Genomic DNA, 14038 nt, shown 5'->3' on the forward strand with positions numbered 1-14038 from the left:
TGCATCTTCCCCTCCATCTAACCATCCATCGCAGATCAGACAGCTAACGCATCCCTCGATCGCGCAACCTGCGCACCCGTTAGCCTGCGGGGGCAGTGGTTTTGGGTGGCCACGTGTCGAAATATTACAGGATCGCACCCCACGTTATGGAAACCGCCCAGCGCCAATAGACGGTGCGGGGAATATAGCCTACCAATAATATTGCCCATCCCCGACCGTTAAATCCCTTGCAGCTTCAGCGCCTGATCGCCGTCGGATCTGCCCGACTACGATCCGACAACCCTTATTTAATCACCCGCGTGTCCTCCCAATAATCTTTGTCAGTTGATCGCAGCCGTTGATCTCTGCGATCCGACGGTTGTTATTCACTCTGCCTATTCTTCCCGATTCCTCCCACCAGCGATCTCCGTCGTTGATCTCTGTGATCCAACGGCTGAGATTTATTCCTGGCCTGCTTATTCTTCCGCAATGAAACCTTAACCCCTGACTGCTCTCTGCTGCCTGAGGAAGGAAAACAATGATCAGCTACCCTGTCCCTGCGCAATAAAGCCCCAACAACTGCAATTAATCAATAGCATGGCCGAGGACAAACAGGACGACCTCAAGAAATTCAAGCATTTATCAGGCATGGAATTTAATCCATAATTTGATCCAGCTGCCAGAGAAGGACCGCAAAACAGCAGAAAAGGTCATTTTGTCCATTAAAACACTCAGAATTGCAGTAGAGGCCCATTTCAGATTGTAAATGTGGTTGGTGGTCCATTAAGACACCTCCACGCCTAGCATAGCAGAGATATTTTGTAATCAACTTCTATATATACTCAGGAGATAGAATGTAATAGGTTGATGAGTGTTATTTTGCTGTAAGGTTCAACTTCTGGAGATTGTAACTGTTGTGATACCTGCAGCATCTGGTCTTCATTTTCAGCTAATGCAAGCTTCTTTTGTTGTTAATTGCTCACTGTCCACTTCTTCTTCTTGTTCCAGGTTGTGCCTGTCTTGCATTTATTCATGTGCTGTTAATGTTAGCATTAGAGGGGCTGTCATCCCACCTCTGTGTTAGGATTTAGCATGTATCATTGAATTTGTATGCAGGTTTCTGTTCTTTTAGTGCTAGAGAGCTGTCATCCTATCTGTGTATTAGAAAACAGATTTATAGACCTTTTAACTGGTTGCAGCCGGCCATCACAGGATCCTGTGCATCTGTTGGTGTGGTCAGTCTTCTCCATTATCACCTTATCCTCAAACTGTGAGTAATTGGTGGTCTAAAGCCTTTTAGTTTGGGGATGTTCACCCATGTCTGGGGTCAAGCATAGTAGAAGTGGTTATCTGGCTTGAATATGCAGCATTTCTTTCATTCATCCACCATTTTCCAACATTTTTGTTGAGTTTGTAATGTTCCCAAGCATCTCTGATATACAACCTAGGAGAGTTTCTTGGGGTGATAACATTAATTGGTGCCGTTGCTGAAGCATGCTCGCAGAAATCCTTAGAAATCATCAGCTGAACCAGTGCCTGATTCTGAGAAGACCATTAAGCAGATGAAAATATTGTAGAAAGGAGCATCAGGATCAGGTAAGCCTTGAAATTTTTATGTATCTCTGCTAGTGTAGAAATACCTTCAAAGATTCATATAGCTCCTTAGTCATTCATTTCCCTTTCGGACCTTAGTTGAAAGAAGCATCCATGCTGTCCATCATATTCCTCTGTTTCTGTCATTCTTTTCATTGATTCATTCCACTCAGTCCACTAGTATCCCTTTCGAATACCTCAGTCATGGCAAGCCAACAAGCCCTTACAAAGATAGAACGAATAGTTGCTGCTAGGTATGGACCTTTAGTCTTGCCTACCCCTTTGAATGCCATGCCTGCAGGAGATTATCAAGAATTCATGCCAAAGTTTACTGGTTCAGAAGAAATATCAGCTGAAGAACACTTTGAGTCCTTTTATAGCTATGCTGATAACCTGGATATCAATGAAGAGGATGTCTAGATGAGGGTTTTTGTTCAAAGCCTAGATGGGGAAGCTAGAAAATGGTTTAGAAATTTACCCCCTAGGTCTATTGCAGACATTGATGCTCTAGATGATGTATTTTTAAAGCACTAGGGAAATAACAAAGATCTGCTATTTTATCATGATGAATTTGGGAACCTGTAGAGAGAAGATGGTGAGCTGTTGTCTAATTTCAATATCAGATTCAATCATATGTATAGCAAAATGCCAGCTAAAATAAGACCTACCCCTTCTTCTGCTATGATTACTTATGCCAATGCTTTCGATTCTCAGTTCTGGTTGCTGCTGAGAGAGAGGAAATGTGCTTCTTTCACTGACATGCAAGATGCAGCTTTTGAAGTTGAATCGAACATTCTTGCTACAGAGAGACTTGAAGGTGATGTCGAGAAGAGAAGACAGGGAGGTGCATCCCCATCATCCTCAAAGCATGAGATAGATGAATTAGCTAGGATGATTGAGCTTTTGGCCTCTGAAGTTTCCAAGTTAAAAGTTGAGCAATATTTTGATGAAGCAGGAGCTCATTGTTCCATTTCTTTTCCAACTCCAAAACCACATAGAGGGACACATGAGCATTTGCAGAATTTGCAGAGAAATAGAGATGCAAATGAAGATCAAGGGGTGAGGCCCCTTCTACAGAATATAGTCATGGAAGAGGTGTAGCATGAGGAGGAGGTCCATGTTTTGGAAGGTGCACCTTTCCTAACCAGAGCTTCATATGAAGAAGCATTATCAAGAGGCACTGCTTGTCAGTTTGTTGTGCCTGCAGAACAACAAGCTTATCAGCAGCAGCAATTAGCAAAAGGCACCTTCATCCTCCAAGAATCTGAGCTTGAAGCCTGCCCATCTTCCCATGATTATGCAGATCTGCAAATTAGCCAGCCTGCTATCATCCCTGGTCCAGTGATCAAAGAGGGAGAAGAAAGCTCCCCATCATCTTTTGTCCCTATGTCTGCTCAAGTGACAATCCCTCTAAGTTGCCCCTTGAACACTGAGGTAGGAAATAGCTCTATTCTCAAGGTTGATATTGATCACCTTAGTTTTGATTCTTTGAATCCTGCTTAGATGGCCTCCACATAGAATGAAAAGGCATCTTATCAGATAACAGAGGAAGAGGGTGTACAGTTGTGGGACTTCTCCTTGGATGAGGATTATTCAAACAAATATTCAGGAGCAAATGAGGTCTCTATGTCTTTCACACATGAAAATGTTGTTACACCATTCATATTTATTGTGCAGGCCACAAAAGACAAAAATAGGTACACAGTAGCCATGATTATTCAGCAGCTGTACAAAGGCTCCTCTAAAGAACATTCAAGGAGGAAAATGCACAGAAGGGAAATGAAATTTGATCCCTATCTACCCATCAAGGTCAAATATCCTAAACTCTTTGAGGTAGAGGATCAAATAAATCCTGTCTTGCTGATCTATGATGAACTGGATGATAGGCAACAATTTTGGTGGCCCAGTTGATGGGCAGTTTTTGAAGTTTTAAGTTTTCAGGCCTTAATGATTGTAAGCAGTTTCTTTTTCAAGTTTTCAGTGAAGCCTTGGTTTGACTCCATGCCCAATGGATACTAGGTGTTATCACTCAAGAAAAGATAGTTTAAATTCTGAACATCAATTTTTTTAATTTGTCAAAGGGTTGGTGTCAGTTTTGAGCCTAGTCTTTACATCTTGTTTTAGAGTCTCGTTAAGAGTCCTGTTAGTATGTCAAATGGGGTCAATTCTCTGTTTTAGTCCATCACTGGTCTCACACCACACCTAAGCTCCATATGTCAATCCTATTTCAAAGTTCATAGCGCAGAAACCTCGGTCTAGGTGATTTCGTAGTGCAAAACACCGACTTTGCACTAACTGCGCTACGAAATCGGGAATTCATGCTGATCCATAGCTAATCTCACCCCAACTGTCATATTTTCTGCAAGAATTTTATGGGGATAGCATGTGCAAGGTCTTACATGTCGGTCTTGACGCATGTTCTATAACCTCCAAATTTGATTCTTTCCTGTACTATTCAAATCGGGATTTCATCCGAAACCAAATCTGAAAATTCTCTATTAGAGACCGAAACTTCTGATTCTGGTTTCGATTTGTGATCAATCCGGTAGTATGACTTCTGGGAAGAACGGGCTCTGATTTTAGTTTCGATTTGTGATCAATCCGGTAGTATGACTTCTGGGAAGAACGGGCTCTTGCCACCTTCTTTTGTTTCTAATTTGCAAAATGTCTTGAAGAATAGAAAGATATCCTAAGGAGCTTGTTCTTGCTGTTGACATAGAGCATTTAAATCTGTCTGCTGACCTTGCTGATGGTGTTGAGTGTTTGGTGCAATTTTAGTCAATATTCTCAGAGGATGCTAAAATTGGGATATTACTTGAATATCTCGAAATTAGTTTTAATGATGCAACAGTTTTGAAAAGTCATCGACTACAAATGTCCCGCATCCCCACTTCTCTTGACAGTCTTGCATCAAGTCGCTCTTTTGATTTGGAAAGCAAGTCTTCGATTACATGGGATTGCATTGTCCAAGGTTCTGACATTTGTATTATTGTGCTCCATAGGTTACAATTACGTGCAATAGAGGATGCCGTTGAAGATATGCTCCGAGGCTTGAAGCTAGTTATGGCTGCTAAAAAAACAATCATTATCCCTCTCAAGCAAAAAGAAATCAAAGCATTCAAATAGTGGATTGCTAAAAGTTGGTGCTGTTAAGTTTAGTATCCGTGAGATTATTGCTGAAATTGAAAAGGAGCACATTTGTTCTCTGATGCCTTTCAAGGCTGAGAAGTTACAAGCACAGTCCCTGGTCGAAGTCAGAAGTCATGGAGAATCAGCACATGATATTATTGATGAAATGAATGCAACCGAGATTCCAGTTGGTATTGGGGTTTACTCTTCTCTCTTGAAAGCTTATTGTAAAGCCCAGCGACCGATGGAGGTCTCTGCACTTCTCAAGGAGGTCAGGAAAGCAGGGTTTCAGCTCGATGGGAGCTGTTATGATGCTCTTACTGAGTCACGTTTTGCAAATAAGGATCTGTATGGTGCTCTGGACCTTTTTCAAGGAGATGAGAGAGGCAAAGGTCTCTTCCTTTAGTAATAGCTGTCAATCACAGATCAATGAAGTTGCAAAGGAAAGTAAACCGATTTTGGTGGCCCGTTTGTTAAATGAAATTAATGACAACCAACAAGTCACTGTTGGGACACATGATTGGAATTCAGTCATCCACCTCTTCTGCAAGGCACACCTAATGAATGATGCCCAGAAAGCTTACAAGAAGATGACAGCCTTGGGATATCACCCCAATACATATACATTTCATTCTTTAATATATGGCTATTCGATTTCTAGAGGCATGTATCAGTAGATAACAATGTTGTAGTTGCAAATTATCTTTCTCATGGGTTGCCCTTTAAGCTATCTAAGGATGATGTTTACCTGACTTGTGGTTGTTCACAAGCAATTGATTTGGTTCTCTCAGTTTTGCCTCGTGAAGGTGTAAATATTCTCCTCCCAAGACCAGGATTTCCAGCATATAAAGCATTAATGGCATATAAAGGTATTGAAGCAAGGCATTATGATTTAGTTCCAGAAAGGGGTTGGGAAATCAATCTAGATCAACTTCATACAATTGCAGACAGCAACACAGTGGCAATGGTTATTATCAATCCAAGCAACCCATACGGCACTACTTTTACCCATGATCATTTGGCTAAGGTTGCAGAGACAGCGAAAAGGTTAGGTTTGTTAATAATCTCAGATGAAGTATATGCTCATATTGTCTTTGGTAAGAAGCCATTCATTCCAATGGGATTCTTTGCATCAATTGTACCAGTAATTACTCTTGGGAGCATATCAAAGAAATGGATGGCTCCTGGTTGGCAGATTGGTTGGTTTGCGACATGTGATCCAAATGGTATTCTAAGGAAATCTTAGATAACTGAAAGCATTATTGCAACCCATTTAATTGACTAGGCACCAGATAAGTTTATTGTTGCAGCTGTCCGGAATCTTGTGTATAATCTCTCATTAATGGTTGGCACAACAGATGATTGATGTTATGTGGAGGCATATGGAAAGAATGGGAAAAATGTTCACACTAAAGCACTTTCAATAGAAGATACCGCCCTTGACCGCATTCTGCCTTGTGTAGATGTGGCAACAACTAAACAATATTTAAATCAGAGCAAAACAGTGAACACTTTAGTGGACCTTATGAGGAGGATGTTGTCTTCATTGCCAATGATTGGCATACATCTCTTCTTCCTTGTTACTTGAAGATTCTTTCACAAATGCCAAGGTTGCATATTGCATACATACCTTGAAGAATGGGGTCCATATATATATTCAGTTTGAAAAGCTTCAAGGCACATGAAAAGAGACATTTCAAGATAGCAAAAGGCTCAAAATGGCAAAATTTTGGTTGAAGCTGTGCTTTTAGAATAACTCAGCAGTTTCGTAGCGCACTACGAAACTGCTGAAGCTAAATAGCCTAATTTCAATTAACCGGTTTTGAATATGAGCGGGAATTTTTGAAAGGGGAATGTCTACAAGGTATGCAAGGCATTAGCTGAAGCTATTAAGATTCAACCAGGTCAAGACAGGTGGAGATAATATGCATACGAATCTTACTTTAGATTTTTGTCATAAAGTGAGCATATTTACCACACTTCAGGATATCTGGAACAGTTTGCAAGAATTTTGGCTTTCACACATGCAAACCGTGGACAACACATCAAGAACGTGGCAGTTTGCTCCATTTTGGATAATTAAAAGATAAAGGATGTACTTCGTTGGATCTGAACATCTTGAGGCAAACTAAAGACCGGTACACAAGGGGCAGTTTCCTATGTTTCAGGGCATTGGAAAACATGTGACATTGAAGACCAACATGGAGCCTTGAAGATCCATCACAGCCATAATCAGAAGGGACCCAGATGTCAAAGAACAAGGATGATTGTAGACCAAGGTTGTTATGGAATTAGAGTCCTATTTGATTTAGATATCTAGAAGGTCTAGTGGAAGTTTGTTATATTTAATAGGCAGTTAAAAGCTAAATAGGTGTCATTAGAAGTATTTCTTGAGTTCCCTTAAGGTTAGAGGGGGAACTCTATATATAGAAGGATGGGAAATGTAATAGAGGTTGGAAGTTTATGTAAAAAGCCTGTTGTGAAGCTTATGTAAAAACTTTGTTCTTTTAGTAATACAGTGATGGTTTTTGCTGCTCAAGAATCATAGTGACTTCAGTATATGCATTCCTCTTGTTGTCTTTTATGTTATTTATAGTTTGATGAGTACTTGATTACTTGGAAATCACATGCTGTGTTCTAACTTCTTTCATGTACTCATATGCTGTCCCTGTTGTGTCTGTTGTACCTTATGTATATTGAAGTCTGAATGCCTTGATTTCATTGTAAAACCAATTCATTGTTGATGCTAAATGATATATGACTCCATGAGCCCAATGGATGCTTGTTAATTTAGATTTTACCAGCCTCATTTCTATTTGTTTCATAAAAGAGTTAACCATCTCAATCACAATCACAAATCTTAAACCCTTTGAGAGAGCCCTCTCAGGCTAAGGAGGCTAAGCCTTAGCTAAAATATTGGTCTGAAATAGTTACTTGAAGTCTTCCTGGTCTGCAGCCTTCCAGGGCCTGATTTTGAGATAACATTTTGGTGCGTCTGCTGGGAGTCTGAAGATTATTCATTCCTGAAATCAAGAGACTGAACTTCTGAAGGTAGCAGGAGCTCAGAAGAATTTTCGAGGCTGCAATCTACCTTGGCGACTCCATTGTTGAAGAATTCGAAATTCATAGATTCATGGTGATTCCACTGGAGTTATGAAGGACCCAGATGCTACCATTCTTATTTCAAGGTATGCATGCATAAATTTTTTAGGAATTCATGGTTTCCCAAATCATTTTCCCAAAGATGCATATTTTCTAAGGAATGGTCCAAAATTCAACGGAGAAGATTTGAGTTTAACTTTGAAGCATATATCAGATTTTTGTGATTTTATAGAGCTTCTTAGAGTTAAACATGAGGATGTTTGCATTATGTTCTTCTATGATTAATTTCAAGGGAAATGTAAACAGTGGATTGAAAGCTTTCCTACCAAATCCATTAAGTCATTTGAAGACTTTTGGCTTATGTTTTTGGAGGAATGGATAAATAGATCAGATGTGGTGGCAAACTCTCCTTCAATTCAAGGTTTCAAACAATGGAATGATGATCATATTAATGAAGAAATAGATGAAAGTTTTTCTTTGTCCTTGTCTTCGTATCTAAAATCATTTGAGTGCAAGGTAGAGGATAAGATGAAATTTTTGGATGAAGTTACTAAAGACATTGAAGGTTTACAAGGTCAAATTCAGGCATATAGTCTTCATAATCATGATCATTATTTTCAGAAGCTTTCTATGGAAGAACACAAGGAGAGAGTGTTGCTTCCTTTCTCTTTCACAATTGAGGAAGTGTACACTGTTGTTGAAGATCAGTCTGCACAACCAGAAAGTTACAAGAATCATCAAGCTGATCATGTATTCTGGGATCCTATAGCCAAATATATGGAAGAGTTTTACTCTCCAGTGTTTCAATTTTTCTATGAAGATCAGAGGCAATTTCAGTGGCAGTGGTCATCACAATATCATAGTGGCTCTGAACTCCGATGCAGTCAAAAAACTCAAATATCAGATAAGACAAATGATTGGCTACATTGGAAATTTCACATTGATTGAGCTGAAAGAAGTTTGAATTAATAGGGTAGGTAGGTAGGAAAATGCAAATAAGCTCAAGGTTGACTGAGCATTTTTTTTTTAGTAGATATAGACACCTCTCTCCTATAGTGATCATCAAGCTAAAGCCCGAGGTGAAGGCCCAAGAAGCTTGAAGGGGATGCTTGACAAGCAAATCTATGTTTGTTATAAAGAGGACAAAGCACTGGACCTGCATGTTCTTAGTGTACCACAGGGGCACACTATCCCAAGTGGAGCCACCTGTTATCACTCAAGAAAAAATAGTTTAAATTCTGAACATCAATTTTTTAAATTTGTCAAAGGGTTGGTGTCAGTTTTGGGCCTAGTCTTTTCATCTTGTTTTAGAGTCTCGTTAAGAGTCCTGTTAGTATGTCAAATGGGGTCAATTCTCTGTTTTAGTCCATCACTAGTCTCACACCACACCTAAGCTCCATATGTCAATCCTATTTCAAAGTTCATAGCGCAGAAACCTCGGTCTAGGTGATTTCATAGCGCAAAACACCGACTTTGCACTAATTGCGCTACGAAATTGGGAATTCGTGCTGATCCATAGCTAATCTCACCCCAGCTGTCATATTTTCTGCAAGAAGTTTACAGGGATAGCATGTGCAAGGTCTTACATGTCGGTCTTGACGCGTGTTCTGTAACCTCCAAATTTGATTCTTGCCTGTACTATTCAAATCGGGATTTCATCCGAAACCAAATCTGAAAATTCTCTATTAGAGACCGAAACTTCTGATTCTGGTTTCGATTTGTGATCAATCCAGCAGTATGAATTCTGGGAAGAACGGGCTCTGATTTTAGTTTCGATTTGTGATCAATCTGGTAGTATGACTTCTGGGAAGAACGGGCTCTTGCCACCTTCTTTTGTTTCTAATTTGCAAAATGTCTTGAAGAACAGAAAGATATACTAAGGAGCTTGTTCTTGCTGTTGACATAGAGCATTTAAATCTGTCTGCTGACCTTGCTGATGGTGTTGAGTGTTTGGTGCAAGTTCAGTCAATATTCTCAGAGGATGCTAAAATTGGGATATTACTTGAATATCTCGAAATTAGTTTTAATTATGCAACAGTTTTGAAAAGTCATCGACTACAAATGTCCCGCATCCCCACTTCTCTTGATAGTCTTGCATCAAGTTGCTCTTTTGATTTGGAAAGCAAGTCTTCGATTACATGATTGCATTGTCCAAGGTTCTGACATTTGTATTATTGTGCTTCATAGGTTACAATTACGTGCAATAGAGGATGTCGTTGAAGATATGCTCCGACGCTTGAAGCTAGTTATGGTTGCTAAAAAAACAATCATTATCCCTCTCAAGCAAAAAGAAATCAAAGCATTCAAATAGTGGATTGCTAAAAGTTGGTGCTGTTAAGTTTAGTATCCGTGAGATTATTGCTGAAATTGAAAAGGAGCACATTTGTTCTCCAATGCCTTTCAAGGCTGAGAAGTTACAAGCACAGTCCCTGGTCAAAGTCAGCAGTCATGGAGAACCGGCACATGATATTATTGATGAGATGAATGCAACCGAGATTCCAGTTGGTATTGGGGTTTACTCTTCTCTCTTGAAAGCTTATTGTAAAGCCCAGCGACCGATGGAGGTCTCTGCACTTCTCAAGGAGGTCAGGAAAGCAGGGTTTCAGCTCGATGGGAGTTGTTATGATGCTCTTATTGAGTCACGTTTTACAAATAAGGATCTGTATGGTGCTCTGGACCTTTTTCAAGGAGATGAGAGAGGCAAAGGTCTCTTCCTTTAGTAATAGCTATCAATCACAGATCAATGAAGTTGCAAAGGAATGTAAACCGATTTTGGTGGCCCATTTGTTAAATGAAATTAATGACAACCAACAAGTCACTATTGGGACACATGATTGGAATTCAGTCATCCACCTCTTTTGCAAGGCACACCTAATGAATGATGCCCAGAAAGCTTACAAGAAGATGACAGCCTTGGGATATCACCCTAATACATATACATTTCATTCTTTAATATATGGCTATTCGATTTCTGGAGGCATGTATCAGGAGATAACGATGTTGTGGTTGCAGATTATCTTTCTCATGGGTTGCCCTTTAAGCTGTCTGAGGATGATGTTTACCTGACTTGTGGCTGTTCACAAGCAATTGATTTGGTTCTCTCAGTTTTGCCTCGTGAAGGCGCAAATATTCTCCTCCCAAGACCAGGATTTCCAGCATATAAAGCATTAATGGCATATAAAGGCATTGAAGCAAGGCATTATGATTTAGTTCCAGAAAGGGGTTGGGAAATCAATCTAGATCAACTTCATACAATTGCAGACAGCAACACAGTGGCAATGGTTATTATCAATCCAAGCAACCCATGCGGCACTACTTTTACCCATGATCATTTGGCTAAGGTTGCAGAGACAGCGAAAAGGTTAGGTTTGTTAATAATCTCAGATGAAGTATATGCTCATATTGTCTTTGGTAAGAAGCCATTCATTCCAATGGGATTCTTTGCATCAACTGTACTAGTAATTACTCTTGGGAGCATATCAAAGAAATGGATGGTTCCTGGTTGGCAGATTGGTTGGTTTGCGACATGTGATCCAGATGGTATTCTGAGGAAATCTCAGATAACTGAAAGCATTATTGCAACCCATTTAATTGACTAGGCACCAGATAGGTTTGTTGCTGCAGCTGTCCGGAATCCTGTGTATAATCTCTCATTAATGGTTGGCACAACAAATGATTGGTGTTATGTGGAGGCATATGGAAAGAATGGGAAAAATGTTCACACTAAAGCACTTTCAATAGAAGATACCGCCCTTGACCACATTCTGCCTTATGTAGATGTGGCAACAACTGAACAATATTTAAATCAGAGCAAAACAGTGAACACTTTAGTGGACCTTATGAGGAGTATGTTGTCTTCATTGCCAATGATTGGCATACATCTCTTCTTCCTTGTTACTTGAAGATTCTTTCACAAATGCCAAGGTTGCATATTGCATACATACCTTGAAGAATGGGGTCCATATATATATTCAGTTTGAAAAGCTTCAAGGCACATGAAAAGAGACATTTCAAGATAGCAAAAGGCTCAAAATGGCAAAATTTTGGTTGAAGCTGTGCTTTTAGAATAACTCAGCAGTTTCGTAGCGCGCTACGAAACTGCTGAAGCTAAACAGCCTAATTTCAATTAACCGGTTTTGAATATGAGCGGGAATTTTTGAAAGGGGAATGTCTACAAGGTATGCAAGGCATCAGCTGAAGCTATTAAGATTCAACTAGGTCAAGACAGGTGGAGATAATATGCATACGAATCTTACTTTAGATTTTTGTCATAAAGTGAGCATATTTACCACACTTCAGGATATCTGGAACAGTTTGCAAGAATTTTGGCTTTCACACATGCAAACGGTGGACAGCACATCAAGAACGTGGCAGTCTGCTCCATTTTGGATAATTAAAAGATAAAGGATGTACTTCATTGGATCCGAACATCTTGAGGCAAACTAAAGACCGGTACACAGGGGGTAGTTTCCTATGTTTCAGGGCATTGGAAAACATGTGACATTGAAGACCAACATGGAGCCTTGAAGATCCATCACAGCCACAATCAGAAGGGAACCAGATGTCAAAGAACGAGGATGATTGTAGACCAAGGCTGTTATGGAATTAGAGTCCTATTTGATTTAGATATCTAGAAGGTCTAGTGGAAGTTTGTTATATTTAATAGGCAGTTAAAAGCTAAATAGGTGTCATTAGAAGTAGTTCTCGAGTTCCCTTAAGGTTATAGGGGGAACTCTATATATAGAAGTATGGGAATGTAATAGATGTTGGAAGTTTATGTAAAAATCCTGTTGTGAAGCTTATGTAAAAACTCTGTTCTTTTAGTAATACGGTGATGGTTTTTTGCTGCTCAAGAATCATAGTGACTTCAGTATATGCATTCCTCTTGTTGTCTTTTATGTTATTTACAATTTGATGAGTACTTGATTACTTGGAAATCACATGCTGTGTTCTAACTTCTTTCATGTACTCATATGTTGTCCCTGTTGTGTCTGTTGTACCTTATGTATATTGAAGTCTGAATGCCTTGATTTCATTGTAAAACCAATTCATTGTTGATGCTAAATGATATATGACTCCATGAGCCCAATGGATGCTTGTTAATTTAGATTTTACCATCCTCATATCTATTTGTTTCATAAAAGAGTTAGCCATCTCAATCACAATCACAAATCTTAAACCCTTTGAGAGAGCCCTCTCAGGCTAAGGAGGCTAAGCCTTAGCTAAAATATTGGTCTGAAACAGTTACTTGAAGTCTTCCTGGTCTGCAGCCTTCCAGGGCCTGATTTTGAGATAACACTAGGCATAATGTTTTAAGCTGAGTTTTGTATGAAGGCATTGGTTTGCAGGTTCTTGAGACCTCACAGGGAGGATCTCATCCCCAGAAGGAGCCAAATGTTAGCTCTACTACAATGTTTCACTATTAAAGGTCAAAATCAAGTCTGGTGGTGGATTTATGCTATAAGGGAGCTTGCAGTAGTTATTCCCCTTCTACTATTTTGATTTCTTTATACCTCAGAGCCCCTCCTCCTCTGTTTATTCTTCCTGAGACCTCTTTGTTCTGCATATAATATTTCTCTTTCACATCTGTTTTTTAATTTGAAACTCTATTAAAATCCCTGTATTAACCTGTGTTTACGTTTTACCCCGGTGCTAAGGTCTTAAACCTGTTTAACTACACACCTTCGTGAATTATATAACCCTCTATCGCTGTGCAACTGCAGCCGTTGATCGCCACGATCCAATGGTCTACGCGCCTTTTCCCGCTCATTAACTACCGTGCATCTTCCCCTCCATCTGACCGTCCATCGCAGATCGGACGGCTGACGCATCCCCCGATCGTGCAACCTGCGCACTCGTTAGCCCACGGGGGCGGTGGTTTTGGGTAGCCACGTGTCGAAATATTACAGGATCCCGCCTCGCGTTACAAAAACCGCCTAGCACCGATAGGCGGTGCGGGGAATATTGTCCGCCAATAATACCACCTGTCCCTGGCTGTTAAATCCCTTGTAGCTTCAGCGCCCGATCGCCGTCGGATCTGCCCAACTGCGATCCGATGACCATTATTTAATCACGCGCGTGTCCTCCTGATAATCTCTATCAGTTGAACGCAGCTATTGATCTCTGCGATCTGATGGTTGTTATTCACTCTGCCTATTCTTCCTGATTCCTCTCACCAGCAATCTCCACTGTTGATCTCTGCGATCCAACAGCTGAGATTTATTCCCGACCTGCT

The 14038-nt window shown here is 40.1% G+C and overlaps 1 pseudogene; it reads left to right on the forward strand.

Annotated features, from left to right (window-relative positions):
• The first annotated feature begins 10196 nt into the window (after positions 1-10196).
• LOC149192739 (putative aminotransferase TAT2 pseudogene) lies at positions 10197-11402 on the forward strand (annotated as a pseudogene).
• The last annotated feature ends 2636 nt before the right edge of the window (positions 11403-14038 follow it).

Source organism: Pinus tabuliformis, chromosome 2_2, assembly GCF_031772625.1.
Source record: "Pinus tabuliformis cultivar Carrire ecotype Pingquan chromosome 2_2, CPIR1, whole genome shotgun sequence".
In the NCBI taxonomy this organism is placed as follows: domain Eukaryota; kingdom Viridiplantae; phylum Streptophyta; class Pinopsida; order Pinales; family Pinaceae; genus Pinus; species Pinus tabuliformis.